Consider the following 15442-nt stretch of genomic DNA (forward strand, 5'->3'; position numbering starts at 1 on the left):
CAATCCAGGCTGTGCACAGGTTGGTCAGTCTGGTCTTGCAGTCTCGGCTGATTGTTCTGTCTACCAGTAGCTGGTGTTTTGCGCCTCTGGTATTCTTGCCAATCCCTTTCTGTGCCCGCTCATGTATTGACCCATGTGCCTGTTCATCTTAGCCGATATGATGCCTGACAGGAGCTTCCATGTAGTACTGAGGCAGGTTATTGGTCGGTAGTTGGATGGGACGGTCCCTTCTTGGGGTCCTTGGGGATCAGGACCGTCCGACCTTGGTTAGCCATTCGGGTGTCTCGTCAACTAGCAGCTGGTTCATTTGTGCTGCCAGGCGCTCGTGGAGTGCAGTCAGCTTCTTCAGCCAGTAGGCGTGAACCATGTCGGGCCCTGGTGCTGTCCAACTCTTCATACTGGAGACCCTATCTTGGATGTCTGCCACTGTGATGGTTACTGGACCCTGTTCAGGGAGGTCGCTATGGTCTGCCCTGAGATCCACTAGCCACTGAGCATTGCCGTTATGGGTTGCGTCTTTCTCCCATATGCTCTTCCAGTAGTGCTCCGTCTCCAGCCTTGGTGGTGCTGTTCTGTTATTGTTCCTTGCCACTGAGTACACCTTTGCTGGTTCTGTGGAGAACAGCTGGTTTATTCTCCTGCCTTCTATCTCTCTGGTGTACCTCCTCAAGCGGCTGGCCAAGGCTGTGAGTCTTTACTTGGCAGTTTCCAAGGCCTCAGGTACGGACAGCTTGCTGTATTTCTTATGCACCTTCTTTGTCGCGCCTTTCTGCAACTCCCTTAGTTGGCTAACCTCCCCTCGTGCTACTTTGATCTTGCCCTCTAGCCTCCTTCTCCATGGAGGATACTGCCTCTTGTGGCTGTTCAACTTGTAGCCAACCATCTCACTGATCACTGCTGCCGTAGTGTAGATCAGCTTGTTAGTGTCGGTAATCGTGGTTGTAGGTATTTTGATTATATATGTATATATGTATATATATATATGTATATATATATATATGTATATATATGTATATGTATGTATATATATATATATGTATATGTATATGTATATGTATGCATGCTTTGAGTCACACCTTTTCCCGTGCTTGCTCATGCTTCCTCCAGCAGCTGTGCATAAAGTCGCCCAGTTTCCTGAAAGACCTCGAACTCTGAGCTCACTGCTTACGGTTTCTCTTCAGTACACACTGGAAGTCACAGCGTGACTGGTGTTACCCAAAGCTTGATTCCCTACAGTTAACATGTTCACAGTTTACAGTGTTAGATTTGTGTGATTTGCCTTTTCCTTCACTAACCTGACCGTCTTACTAAACTGTGGCAGGCACCTTTGAGTGGGCTAAATCACCTGCTAGCTGATTTCCTAGCTTGCCTAATCTTCTTTCTGCATAGCAACTAATTTAAATTGTAGTTTACAGGCCTTCTACTAACAGCTCCTTATTTCATGCTGAAATAATAATACACTAATGTCTTTGTGAAGAAGTGAAAGGATGCTAAGAATAGAGAATGGCTGTGCAGTCAGCTCATGTATAAAAGCCCTGCTTTTGGTTTTCACACATGATTGCATGCTCACAGAAATCTCAGTTCATAATAAAAATGCTAAGACCGAGCAGATGACCAGCTGTGAATTCAGGTGAGTCTGTCTGAAAGGTTTCAGCAGTCATGATATGCTGTAATCCATCTGCATGTTTGCCTTTAAGGTCCCTCCTACATGGACAGATTAGCTGAAAACATTCTTGGTGAGTCCTGATTTTGATTATGTCACTGACATCTAAATCTGCAATGTGTGTGAATGACTTCATCTCTGCAGTATCACATTTTTATGTCTGATTGTCTAAACTGGAGGCACCAAATCTAACACCACGCTCCCACACTGCTAACTGTCACCGCTACTGCAGGAGCCGTCTGTGTGGAGACATTTATACGGTGACTTGAACAAAAAATTACATTTGAAACCTATTTTCACTGAACATTTTAATAATTGTACCCAGTCCTGCTAACTAAAGGTATTTACTTCCATGCTTTCAAACAATCATTCCTCACTTATTTAGCATCACTTTTCCTCATAGTTTGGTTGAACCGAAATGTATTTTACCTCTGTGTCGTCTTTATGAAGTCAGTTATCCATCAGCACACACTGCAAATTTAAATGTCTTTGAGATCATTAGAAGCAGAGACTTGTTACTTTGTATATCGGATGTACTTTCCAAACATCATCCACAATCACGTCACATCTGCAGGCTGCTTTTTCACCGACCTCCAGCTCTGCTTCCCCTCTGTGGGCTGTTACAAACTTTTCTCTGCTTCCTGGTTTTGCATTTAAACGTTGCACATGATTAGTTCTGTCCCTGCACGCTCTAACACTAACACACTATAATACTTGTTAATTGACTCAAACAGAACATCAGAGCTGTGTATGTGCAGCTCTGCACACAGGAGGAAATAGAAGACAGTGAGGGAGAAAGTCTGTGTCGAGTTTATTTGCCATTTCCAGTCTGAAACTTCTTAATTAGCTAACTTGAAAGCAGGTCTTTACTCTATTTTTTTTAACAATATTTTATTGCTTTTTGCAACAGCATACAAAGGTTTGTTTTCCCAGTAATATGCTGCAGTAATAGGAACCCTTTCCCCCGCCCTCACCTCCCACCCTGCTCTCTTCCAAACCTACAACAAATAAAAAAACAAAACACATAGAATATATATACATTTGTACAATATGTGGCATATATACATATTCAAGACATGGACAATAGAAATAGCTAGCACATACTAAACAATTTTCTCCTCATCCACACTCCTGCAGGAGGTGTCCGATGTTTACTTCTTTTATAAAGTTTTTAAATGGCTTCCAAATTTCATCGAAATATGTTAACTTGTCTTTGAGAACTCTATTTTTACCTTCTGAGCTACTCTGCTGTGTGAAAATGGTTAAAGGAACAATGGGCTAACATATGTCAGCAAAGTTAATGACTGAAGAGAGGAAAAAAGAGAAATCTGTGGTGCATCTGTTTGATGAGCGGTCAGCATGGAGCTGCTGGAGATTTAATACACTGGCACAAAACCTGAACACTGGGTTTCTGTTGACCACTGAAGTTTCAGCTTCATTTTCATCACATTTTAGGTTCATTCTTTTGGTGTGCTGTGGGTTTTTTTTAAAGCTATTTAAGTGATGGTGTAGACAAAATGTCATATTATCACATTTCTACAAACATTTCACATGATGCTCTATTTACAGGCGCGTCTATGACACCATATACTGCCATACTTAATGCCACAGAAGACGGGGTGACGCTGAGGTGTGAGGTTCCAGGTGTTTTTCCCAAACCAGAGTTAGAGTGGCAGGACAGCGATGGAAACGTTCTCCCTGCCGAGGAGCCACAGGTCTCTGAAAAGCGAGGACGCTACTACGTCTCCCTGAGATCCACCGTTAGCAGGACAACAACTAACCTGTTTGTCTGCGTAGCCAGGCAGGAGGACATCCACCACCAGACTAAAGCAGAGATCTATGTGCCCGGTGAGATTTCTCTTCTTTGTTGGGTTTAAATTGGTGTTTATTATTAGTTTTTCCTATATTTAAATAAAAGTGTTTTTGGATACAGTATGAAGTTTATAACCTGCAGATGGACTCTTTTTAGATTTGCTGTTTTTCGTGTGTTTCAGAGAAAATGTTTGAGGAATGCAGAGTGTCAGATCAGATCAGTGTTCATGGCTGGAGTGTTGTGCTTGGAATTCTTATTGGAGTTGTGGGAATGTTACTCATGATCTGCACCATCAGAACATGTCAGAGAGGTACGTTTACAAAGAAATGATGTTAGTAACTATCTGCAGGGTGCAAAAATACTGATTTCATGTTATGGTTTTTGCATTTTCTCTGTGTGTCGTGTAACACTCTGGACTCTTGTACTATGAATAGAAGCATCCCCACACTGTTAGAGATGCAGACTTGGATTTGTCTGACCTCGGAACAGTTTTCCAGAGCTGTGGTTTAGATCATGATTACACGTGGCTTATTCTTTCCACAATGGAGCTTTAACCTGTTAGGTGACAGCTCTGTGAGCTGTGTTCAGACAGTGATGTCTGGCAGTGATCCTGAGCCAGTGCACTGATGTCCATGACAGAAGCACGCCACGCTTACAGTAAATATATTTACTGTGTGTGTGTGTGTGTGTGTGTGTGTGTGTGTGTGCACGCAGTCTGTAAAAGTACAGAACCATAAATGTTCTTATTTTCTAGTTTTTTTTTTTGTTTATTTGTTGTTTGTTTGTTTGTTTTTTATTTTCACAGACAGGAGAGTGGATATTTCCAGAATCTGTCTCTGCTTGTTAGATGGAAACCGAAACCACAGTGACACCCAAAACCATTCAGTTTCGGGCGCAAACAGTCATTCAGGTAAGCGATAAACACATTTACTGAGAGAGAATGAAAGCAAATTCAGCTCTCAGGCATCATTTAAGTTTGTCATACTTCCTCTCTGTACTGTGACTGATAAAGGGTAAATGCTAAACAAGACTAAAATTGAATCTAGCTCTGTGAGTTTTGAGGAAGTATCAGATTTTTTTAAATAAAGGAAAACAACAGACTGTAATTAGTTTCCATCTGTCCTGTTTTATCATCATGAAATGTGGTACAACAATAGAGTTAGACTGATTGGTGGTTATGCTATTAAGGTTATACACAGTTAAATTTTAAACTACATACTGTGAATTAAAAATAATGTGACAATATGATGAGTCTGTAAAAAGACAGAAACATAAAGTTGTGTGTTTTTACAAACTCAGCTCGCTGTGGATCGTACACCACAGTTCCGAGTCCCAGTACCTGTAGCAAGTGTGGAGAAACCGTGGACCAGAGCGGCCCCAGCAGCCGTGATACTCAAAGGTCAACTGAAAGGGGTCATTCAGGTAAGCGATGCATTCAGTTGGGAATGGGAACCTTTAAGAAAGGCGTGATAGGCTGGCTTGTTTTTGGTGGAAAAGTTGGAAGTTAAATGGTAACATTTATGAAAAACACTGAAGCATGAACTGGTTTATTTCTACAGACTCATTCCAACATGAACCTCAAACTGCAGAGCCTGTAAATTTGAGCCAGTTTGGAGAAACATCGGACCAAAGTGCCACCAACGGCCGTGCTGCGCACGAGACAAACACAAACATCACTCAGAAGTCGGCTGGTTAGTGATGCGATTACTCTGATCAACTGGATTCAAATTTAATATGATTTTTTTTTTATTGTGCCAGAACAGCAGTTTTCTCTGTTTTTGATTCCGGCTGTTCAGACTATTGATCATCTGCTAATGAGCTTTTTAATAAGCTCACCTCAGTTCCTGATCACACATCTCTGAAATCTTATCGTCAGCACAGAGAAATGCATTTACTGTCACTGAGAGTGGATACAACACTCCACTTGTTCCTTTGTTGGCTCAGCTATTTCTGACACAACTCTTCTGTAGTGATCAGGTCAGTCAGATTAATCGTAACATGTAAGAAACGTGTTGCAGGCTATGAAGGTTATACATCTTATTCAAATAGACGGGCTTTTCAGCCTACCTGCATATTTTTAAAAAAGGCTTTAGTTTCACACTGTCAGATCATATCAGTGCACTGAGCTCAATCATATGTTCTTAAGTGACGATGAAGACCATCTAATGTTGAACCAGTTCTCTTTCATTTCTGCAGAGAAACTAAAACATCTGACAACTCAAGAAAAGTCAGGAGCAGAATGTGCCAAGGACGTAGGATACAACGGAGAGATAAAGTTAGACATAGAGCCGGACAACAGGGACTGATGGAGATGTGAACCACTGTCTTACATTCAGTCTGTGCAAAAGTCACCAAAATCTCTCTCGTTTGTTTATCACCAACTTTGCGCCAGAAAGAGGAAACCAGCGGAGGTCGTGTTAAACAACAGCGGCACGTTTAAGCTTGATCAGCTGTTGTTAGAATTTATTTAATATTACTTTCTAGTATCAGCTGATGTTTGCTGGAGCCACAGCTGTAAAGCTGCTGGTCATGATGTCGGTTTAGTTATCTGGTGAGAGGGAAACATGCAGATGAAACCAGGAGATGTCCTTACTGAATCATCAGAGCTGAACAGGTGATGGAGAAACAGGTTTACCTTTTAGGTGACATGAATGAGTTGAAGGGAAGTTATGAGCTGTTTCTGATAGACAAATAACACCAGGATCCTTTTCTAAGTAGCTGACAGCTGGTAACTGTGCAGGGGCGGGTCTAGCAAAGTTTTCCCAGTTTTCTTATTCTCATTTACAATAACTAGCTTTTAAAAAATAATTATCTGAGTCTTACAACAAACGACTGATAGATTGATACATATATACCATCAAGACAGTGTAGATCACTGTAACAACAGTGTTTGTTTTCATTCAAAGGCTTTATGATTTTTCCTATAATGGTGGGCCGGTCTCTAGTCAAATTCCCCGGGATGATTTTTTTGTCCCAGTCCAGCTCTGTATGCAGCTCATCTGCAGTCTGGTGTTACCTACATCTTCCTATTCAGAAGGCAGAATTTCCAAGTTCTGAGTACAGTCGAAAGCACCACGACTGCAGTTTTTGTGTTGGATGTAAAAAGCAGGCTAGAATCATGGCGGCGGTCAACGACGGTCCAGGCGTGGGATTTCTCTCGTGGAAATATGCACATTATTTTTTCCTTTCTATTGGTAGGTGGCACAGTGCACTTGTGGCAAGTAAGCAAGCTAGAAGACTGGCAAACTTGCTGGGTATCCAGTTACAGAAGCAACACATTAACAAGAGAATTCTGAGTAAAACCAAAGTTACTTTCCCTAGTAACTAGTTACTCTGAAAGTAACGAGTAACTTGAAGTAACGGAGTTACTTTTGATAGTTACATTACTAATTACTTCTAAGTTACTATTTTAAAGTAACTTACCCAACACTGTCTGTAAGTAATATTGTTTGATATCACTGACACTACTTGTGTGCAGTGTTGGTCAAGTTACTTGAAACGCGTTACAAGTAACGAGTTACTGCCCATCTCTGCTTGTGTGCATTATTATTTGTTGTGAAGGCCTGATATAGTTTGTAGTTTGAATTTAATTTGAATGCATGTATAACCTAAGCTAGTAAGGTTAAGCTAGCTCATATGCCATGTGGTTTCTTTGACATTTTGATCATGAGCGTGATTTCTATGATGTTTTATTCGGGTATATTTCTGGTTTTGTCAACAGTTTCACACTTTTTCCTTATTAAATCATCCAACTCAACACATCGACCTGTTCCTCGGATTTTGATTAGGAGAGTGTTTAGCTGTCTGTATAGCTGAGTCTACGTTCACGAGGACAACACTTAGTGAGGACAGAACAAGTAGCCTGTAAGATCTTATAGAAACTATTGAAAATCCATGGATCAAGCTGACTTTTAAAATTTGGGAAATAGTGATAAAAGATTATAAACTAGGAGAGGATATAGCAATTCTTAAGTGGTGTATATACGACACACATTTTGTTCCAAATAAATTGGATACTAGATCAAAGATGGTAATAGAAGAAGGTAGACTACTTAGTTTTGAAAAGATTAAAGAAAATAATTCATTAGAAACAGGATTTTTATACAGATGAGACATTCTGTCAGCAAAAAGATACATTTTAAGGCTGAATTAAGCAAACAGCTCTCACACTGCAGGCCTACTTGTTGTTCACAGAGTATTTAAAGTAGAATGGGAGGCAGAGCCTTCAGTTTTCAGGCCCCTCTTCTGTGGAACCAGCTTCCAGTTTGGATTCAGGAGACAAACTCTCGACTTTTAAAATCATTCCAAGACATTTCCTAAATTTTAGGTGGCTTATAAATTTGCAGGAAGGTCGAGTAAGAAGCATAAAATCAAAAAGACTAATTTCTCAGTTGGTTAATGTTACTGTGCATTGCTGTTACCAGTGCTGCATACATTTCCATGTATGTGAAACCACACTCTGTACTGAATCCTGAATGCAGCCGAAACACTGCTGGGAGCGACTGAGAGGAACCAGACCAATCAGAAACTGCAGGGAACACAGTTATATGTCACTCTGTTGTCATAGTGATATTTATGCATATGTGTTTTTCCTTAAAAAAAAAACAGCATACGGGTTCTCAGGAGTACTTTTAATACAACAAACTGATCAATATAAAATGGAAAAATGTGACTTTATATATTTTGGTTCCCAGTAAGAAGCTTCTACAGTTTTTAGAAAACATGTAAAACATTTTTTACATAATTGAAACTGTTAATAAATGTTTTACTGCTTTAAAGTGTTTTAGTTTCTTTATATGAGGTACTTTGTTAAACCTCCAGGGGGCAGTAGGTACCCAAGAAATCATAAGACCGGCACAGAAACTAAAACCACGTACTGAAGTGTGCACAGTCAACAACGTGGATTTCACACACATAAAAGAGCTGATAGTGGGTTATGCTGCTCATTTATAGTGACTGATTTATTCTAACTTACAACATTTTCACAGCTTTACTTTACTCTTACAGGCCACTCATAAAGCAGATCATTTCATCTCCAAAAACATGGAAGTGGTTCATCTGCTGCAGCTGTTACTTAGTGTGTTTTAATTAGTTACTAATTCTAATCTAAACTTGAACTAAACCATCAAAACACCAGAAACATGTTTACTGTGAGCTACAAATTCTCTGCTGCCTTTAAAGAAACTTACTGCTATAAACCAGCCTAAAGTTTAACATTAGGCACAACTTCAAACTGATGAAAGACTTATTTTCTTTTGTTAGAAGAAGAAAGATGCATACAGATGCTGAACTTCTGTTTATATTACTTGTCACTAAATCGACAAAAGAAGGCTTTTTACAGCAGGAACGTTTCCCTACCTTGAGGATTTCTCCGTCGGCGTACAGCACATATATGGTCACCTCGATGTTCTTCTGAACGCTTTTCCCTCCCCTCTCAAAATCTCCTCGCTCCAGTGTCAGGTACAGGTCGTTACGGATGTCACCTGGACCAGCAGAGACATGTTAATGCAGACTAATATGTGTCAACACCAGCGCACATGGTTGTTTTATTTGTAAAGATGAAACAAAGATGCAAACATCCATAATCTCGAAACAGGCACAGTGTCGCACACATTTCAAGCTGACACACACACACACAGACTAATGACCTGTGTGGACATGTGTGGATTCATTTATCACTCCCCGCTCGTCCTCATAGAGGAGGTGTCACCTTTAATGTATAAAGATGGGAGTTAAACACTCCCTCCATCACTGCCTGAGGGGAGCAGTGGTTCATGTATGTGAAAGAGGTGTGAAAGACACTGGTGCCTGTGGGATGTGCAGCCCTGCTGGTTTCTTCCTGTTTGCTGTAGAGGGAAGCTTAATGTAAATGTTCATTTGTTTACCTGTTAAGCTCATCATCATTGAGAGTATTCACCAATGAGAGCAACACAGCAGGTTCATGAGCTGGATTATGAAGCTGCTCGACTCGTGTCCTTTATTTCTAAAGGTGAAAGTTAAATACAAAGCAAATGATTGGCTTGCAGGGCTGCTAAAAAAGGAGGACCTGATGTAGTACAGATTAATCTATGATAATGATGATGTATTCAAAGCACTTCTTGTAATTATGTAAAGATTAACTCCTGACAGCTGGTATGACGGTGTAAAAGCCTTGAATAATTTCTGTAGCAGGCTGTAAGAAGGTTTATTTCCTGCTGTAAAGTTAACATGAAGTCTGAGGGACTGACTTGCTTTTAGAGGAACTGCAGTTTTTGGCCCTTAGCTTCATTTTTCAGCCCTGTCTATTGAAGGGCAACAGACATTTCTGCAGCTCTAAAACATGGCAGCTCGCATCATAACTATCTCACTGGACAAAGAGCACCACAGACCAGAGGAGAAATTATATTTGGGGCTGAAGTCAAAGGAGTTTGCAAAGAAAAGCGTCTGGACTTCTTTAAGTTGCTTGAAGACGTTTCACCTCTCATCCGAGAAGCTTCTTCAGTTCTAAGGTCAAATGGCCGAGAGTCCCAGATTTAAACCCAGTGGGAGTATCCCCCCCAAAGAGGGACAAAGGACCCCTGGTGATCCTCTAATCACATGCGCCAAGGTGTGAAAGCGGGTGTGGGACCTAATCAGCCAGGGTTTCGGGTGAGCTCATTGTGAAACCTGGCCCCACCTTGTCATGTGAATTCCTGAGGTCAGATGGCCCAGGATGTGAGTGGGCGTTAAGGCGTCTGGGAAGGATCTCAAAACTGGATTATAGATGGCAGACAGTTGGTGTCGTAAACCACCGCCTCTGTTCAAAGATGGTCGCTCACAGTGGACATAGATGGCCTCTTTCACTCCTCTTTCAAACCATCTGTCCTCTCTGTCCAAAATGTGAACATTGGCATCCTCAAAAGAGTGACCTTTATCCTTAAGATGCAGATGGACTGCTGAGTCTTGTCCTGTGGAGGTGGCTCTTCTATGTTGTGCCATGCGCTTGTGAAGTGGCTGTTTGGTCTCTCCAATGTAGAGGTCTGGGCATTCCTCGCTGCACTGTACAGCATACACCACGTTGTTCAGTCTGTGTTTTGGAGTTTTGTCTTTCAGGTGAACCAGTTTCTGTCTGAGTGTGTTGCTGGGTCTGAAGTACACTGGGATGTCGTGTTTGGAGAAAACTCTCCTGAGTTTCTCTGATACACCGGCTACATAGGGGATGACAACGTTGTTGCGTCTGTCCTTCTTATCCTCCCTCGCTGGTGTCTGATCTTCTTTTCTGTGCCTCTTTGCTGACTTTATAAACGCCCAGTTAGGATAACCGCATGTTTTGAGTGCTTCCTTTACATGTGTGTGTTCCTTCTTTTTTCCCTTCAGGCTTAGAGGGAACATGTTCTGCCCGGTGGTGTAAGGTCCTAATTACTCCAAGTTTGTGTTCCAGACAGGGCTGGACTGGGACAAAAAATCGGCCCGGGCATTTTGACTAGAGACCGGCCCACTAGGATAGAGATTGAAAATGTGGCGTCATTCAGGGTAAAACCGCAAAGGATTATGGGAACTTGAGGCAAGAGGTACTAGCGCACGCAGGCTTTCAATTGAACTCAGTCACACAGCGATAAAAGAAACACAAAAATGGCAAGAAGCTGTTGTATTATTAACTGCAACAGCCGGTCGCATGACAGCCACGGGAAGCCGACGGGTAAAGAGATCGTTTTTGGGTTTTTTGTCGGATTACGTCGTTGAAGAGAAATTTTTAAGCCATGTTTCAAGTAAGAGCCGACGGATGGTCTGGATATACCAAATATAACATCTCAGAACACTCCAGCTCACATGTTAGTCTGCTCCAAGCATTCCCACAAAGGTCAGTGTTTTGTAGTAGTTAATACGTCATTTTTCTTAACATAATTGGTGATATAGGTTACAAGCAGTATGCTCCTTTATTTATTGTGCATAAATAGTGAATTGTCCTGACACAATATTGCGTTTAAGCTTCTGTTATTACCACGGTACATCGACAAAAACATATACTTTTATTCACAGGATAAAACAGTTGTTTTGTATCACTAATTGTCCAGTGCAATTACAACATACAATATTATTGTCACTGCTACATTTCTGTAATGCGTACCAGAAATTATTTCCACTACTAATTAATTACCGTTGAGCTCAAAGGTTATATTAATAAACGGTTAACGATTGTGTATTTATGACGACGATTTGTGAGACTGGTAAACTTACCTTTGTTTGTACGATGGTCTTTCGTTCTACGGTGCATTTCAAGGTCCTGTACCCATCCATCGGTAAACTGTACCTGGGCTTGTTGCAGTGACCTGAAGGTACTAAAACTTCATGAGTGTATGCACTCACTCCAAGAACCGTATAATTATAAATCTGAGCGTGGTGAAAGTTGGGCAGCACGCTAACGTCTTTTGTCCACTCTGTGTGCTCGTAAGGGTCTGACCCTCTCACTCCTTTGATTTTTTCCTCGTATCCTTTCTTTGCCTTTTCGTCGAGTCTGTCTTTGTACGGACCGGCATTGTTCTCCTTCGTTTTGTACATTCCTTTTTTGTGCGGCAAAGAAAACCAAGAAGGTTTTGGAACCGGAGAATGAACGTTTTGCGGTGCTGCAAATGCTTGCATTTGATGCGGTACTTGGATTGTTTTGCCTCGAGTTCCCGGCATGCAATGCACGAAAGTCACGTGATCTGTCAATCGCTATAGGAAAAACCTTAAATTAAGACCAAGAACACTAGAGGTGAGACATGATCATTAATTAATATTAAAATTAATAAATGACAGATTTAGTGATATTTTCATAAACACCTCCTTTCCTTTTTTTGTTCTCCATTTTCTTTAGTTCGTCTATAAGATTGCTAAACAAGGGGAGGGTGCATCCGCCTCCTCGGCTGTAATTGGTCCAGCCCAGAGTCGATCATGACCAATTGGCCAATCCAAAACCTTTCATTATATATACCTTCCTAAAAAAAAAAAAAAAAAAAATCCATCGGCCCATAAAACAAAAAATCGCCAGCGCCCACCGGCAAATGCCCGGTATGCCCGATGGCCAGTCCAGCTATGGTTCCAGAGGGTGATGGGAGTCAAAGAGGAGGTACTGGTCCGTGTGTGTGGGCTTCCGGTAAACTTCAATGTTGAGGTTGCCATTCTCTTCAATGTGCACAGCGCAGTCCAGGAAAGGCAAACAGTTATCCTTTGTGTCTTCCCTGGTGAACTTGATGTTTTCATCCACAGCGTTAATGTGCGCAGTGAAGGATTCCACTTCTTGTGTCTTGATTTTGACCCAGGTGTCGTCTACATATCTGTACCAGTGGCTGGGTACTCTTCCTTTGAAAGAGCCAAGAGCCTTCCTTTCCACTTCTTCCATGTAAAGGTTGGCTACAATAGGTGACACGGGGGAGCCCATGGCACAGCCATGTTTTTGTCTGTAGAAGCCTTCGTTGTATTTGAAGTATGTTGTGGTAAGGCAGAGGTCTAACAGTGTGCAAATCTGATCGGGTGTGAAGTTGGTCCTGTCTTCCAAGGAGCTGTCTTCTTGTAGACGTTTGTAGATGGTCCTTTGTCCCTCTTTGGGGGGATACTCCCACTGGGTTTAAATCTGGGACTCTCGGCCATTTGACCTTAGAACTGAAGAAGCTTCTCGGATGAGAGGTGAAACGTCTTCAAGCAACTTAAAGAAGTCCAGACGCTTTTCTTTGCAAACTCCTTTGACTACGATGACCTGGATGACTGAGAACCTTCACAGACATATTTGGGGCTGAAATTCTGCCTCTAAGAAAGCCTCACTTGTCAAGGACATACATGTGGGATGTTGAATATTTTCTGTGGTCACATATTTTACACACTGGGATCAACAAGAAAAGATTTTTAGAATATCAACAAATTAAATCCATACTAAAAAAGAGATTTAAACCAGGTCAAGTTGAACTACAAACACCACCAAGTGTGGTTCAATTTCTTACTCTTAAAACCCCAAATTACTATCCAAAATATACAGAATGCTTTCTAAAACAGATGAATCAATATCACTTCCTATTGCAAAATGGGAAGCGGATTTATCAGTTAACTTAGACCAAAACTTCTGGTCTCAGATTTGCTTAAAAACCTTTCATTTAATTAGAAATCCCAGTCTTCAATTAATTCAATACAAAATACTACATAGAGTGCACTATACAGGTCATCGGATGTTCAAGATGGGCTTTACGTCTACCAACAACTGCTCACACTGCCAAACCAATTCACGGACAATTATATCCACGCTCTTTGGTTCTGTCCACCAGTTCAGAAGTTTTGGCGTGAGATATGTGAAGACTTATCAAAGTGTCTGAAATGTAACATTCCAACTTCTCCTTTAGTATGTTTGTTGGGCAGCTTAGATAATGTCACTACGGAAAAGAATATAGCCCATATGGTTTTCACTGCCCTATGCATGGCCAAGAAAACAGTCCTCATGAACTGGAAAAATAAAAATAATCTTAATTCTAACCAATATAGAAATTATCTATTAGATTACATTAGTCTTGATACAGCCTCTGCCACCACATCAGATCAATTGCTCTGGGCTCCTTTGATCAGCTCCATCACCTAGTGGGGTAAATATAGTTTGGTCCCACCTTCACTGTTGTGATTGGTGTGGGGTAGGGACAGGCTTAGGGCGTCGGGGGTTTCCCAGGAGCATCTTCCTTGGGGGCTCAACCCGGGGTAGCGGTCATGGCCAATTAGGGGCTCTGTTGGCTCTTAGGTGACGGTTTCCTCGTGGCTGCGTGCAGCGGGGCTAGGGGAGGGTCTGTGCTGACGGACGTGGGTTACTGACCTGGTAGCCTGGCTGCCCCTGGGTGGGTCCGGGATGGGCGTGAGGTTCTGGGGCGCCCGTCTCTGGGCTGGGGCCCTGGCCGGGCCTCAGGGGCTTGGGTCCTGGTTGGTGTGTTGCCGAGGTTGTGGGCGGGTGGGTGTATGGGGGCCCGGCCCTGGCGCGGGTGCCGCGGTGCATCGAGCCACCTGGGGGCTCTTCAACTGGTGGGGAGGTTGTCACATCTTGCAGGAGCTTTCTCTCTTCAGGAACTCTCTCTGCAGGAGGGGAGATACAGGAGAGGTGGAGGAAGATCTCAGCCTGGGCGTCTATTGTCTTGTGTAGTCTGGAAGATGAGTGGATGATGGGGTGGGTGCAGTTTTCTCTGTGGTGGGGTCAGGTGAATTGTCCCGGGCTCTGTGGGGCCAGGCGCTGCTGCACTGGGCCCCGGTCCGGATGGGCCTGGGCCCCCTTTCCTGGCGGGTTGCACAGCATGGGGGTGCCTACTGGGGTCAGCGGGGAGCTGGCCCCAGGAGGGTCACTGCCCTCCCTTCCTTCCCTCCCCATCTCCAGCGGCCTCCTCTTCCCGCTCCACCACAATCACCCCACATGCAGGGCCTTGGGGTAGGGGTGTGTCACCAGGGTGCAGAGGAGACATCCCCCCCCTCTGTCCCCTTCTGGCTGCCTCTGCCTCAATTTTATCCCACAACTTAGACATTCACATTACTCACACTCTCATTACACATACATATAGGATCTTGGAGGTGGGCACGCTACACGGATTCCAAACTACCATCAGGGTGTACACCTCACCCCTGGCGTCATTGCCCACCTCTCAATTTTAAATACATGTAGACATTGAGGGCTAGCAGGAGGGGCTATACGCTTACCTGCTGCTCTGGCAGGTGGCTCCATGCCCTCCTGGGTTTTAAATGCACCTTAGAACACACATACATCAACAGTACATATGAGCGGGTGGAGGGAGGTTTGGAGTCTTCCTACACCCCCGTTCTCTGCGGCCTGCTGGAGCAGGGGGGCTAGGAGGAGGAGTTGGCCGTCCGACTGGGGTCTGGTGTATGGGGCCTCCTGCTGCTGCGGAGTCGGGCGGTCTGCTTCTCCCCACCGCAGGGAAAAGGGTTACACCACCTGAGTCTGGGTGCAGTTTCCCCCTCCAGGGGCAAGGGTACCTAGACTCGGGGCTTAG

The 15442-nt window shown here is 43.0% G+C and overlaps 1 pseudogene; it reads right to left on the reverse strand.

The window, feature by feature from the left end:
- The window catches only part of LOC120440347, an 82113-nt pseudogene that overhangs the window by 43412 nt on the left and 23259 nt on the right, over positions 1 to 15442 (reverse strand).

Source organism: Oreochromis aureus, linkage group 5, assembly GCF_013358895.1.
Source record: "Oreochromis aureus strain Israel breed Guangdong linkage group 5, ZZ_aureus, whole genome shotgun sequence".
In the NCBI taxonomy this organism is placed as follows: domain Eukaryota; kingdom Metazoa; phylum Chordata; class Actinopteri; order Cichliformes; family Cichlidae; genus Oreochromis; species Oreochromis aureus.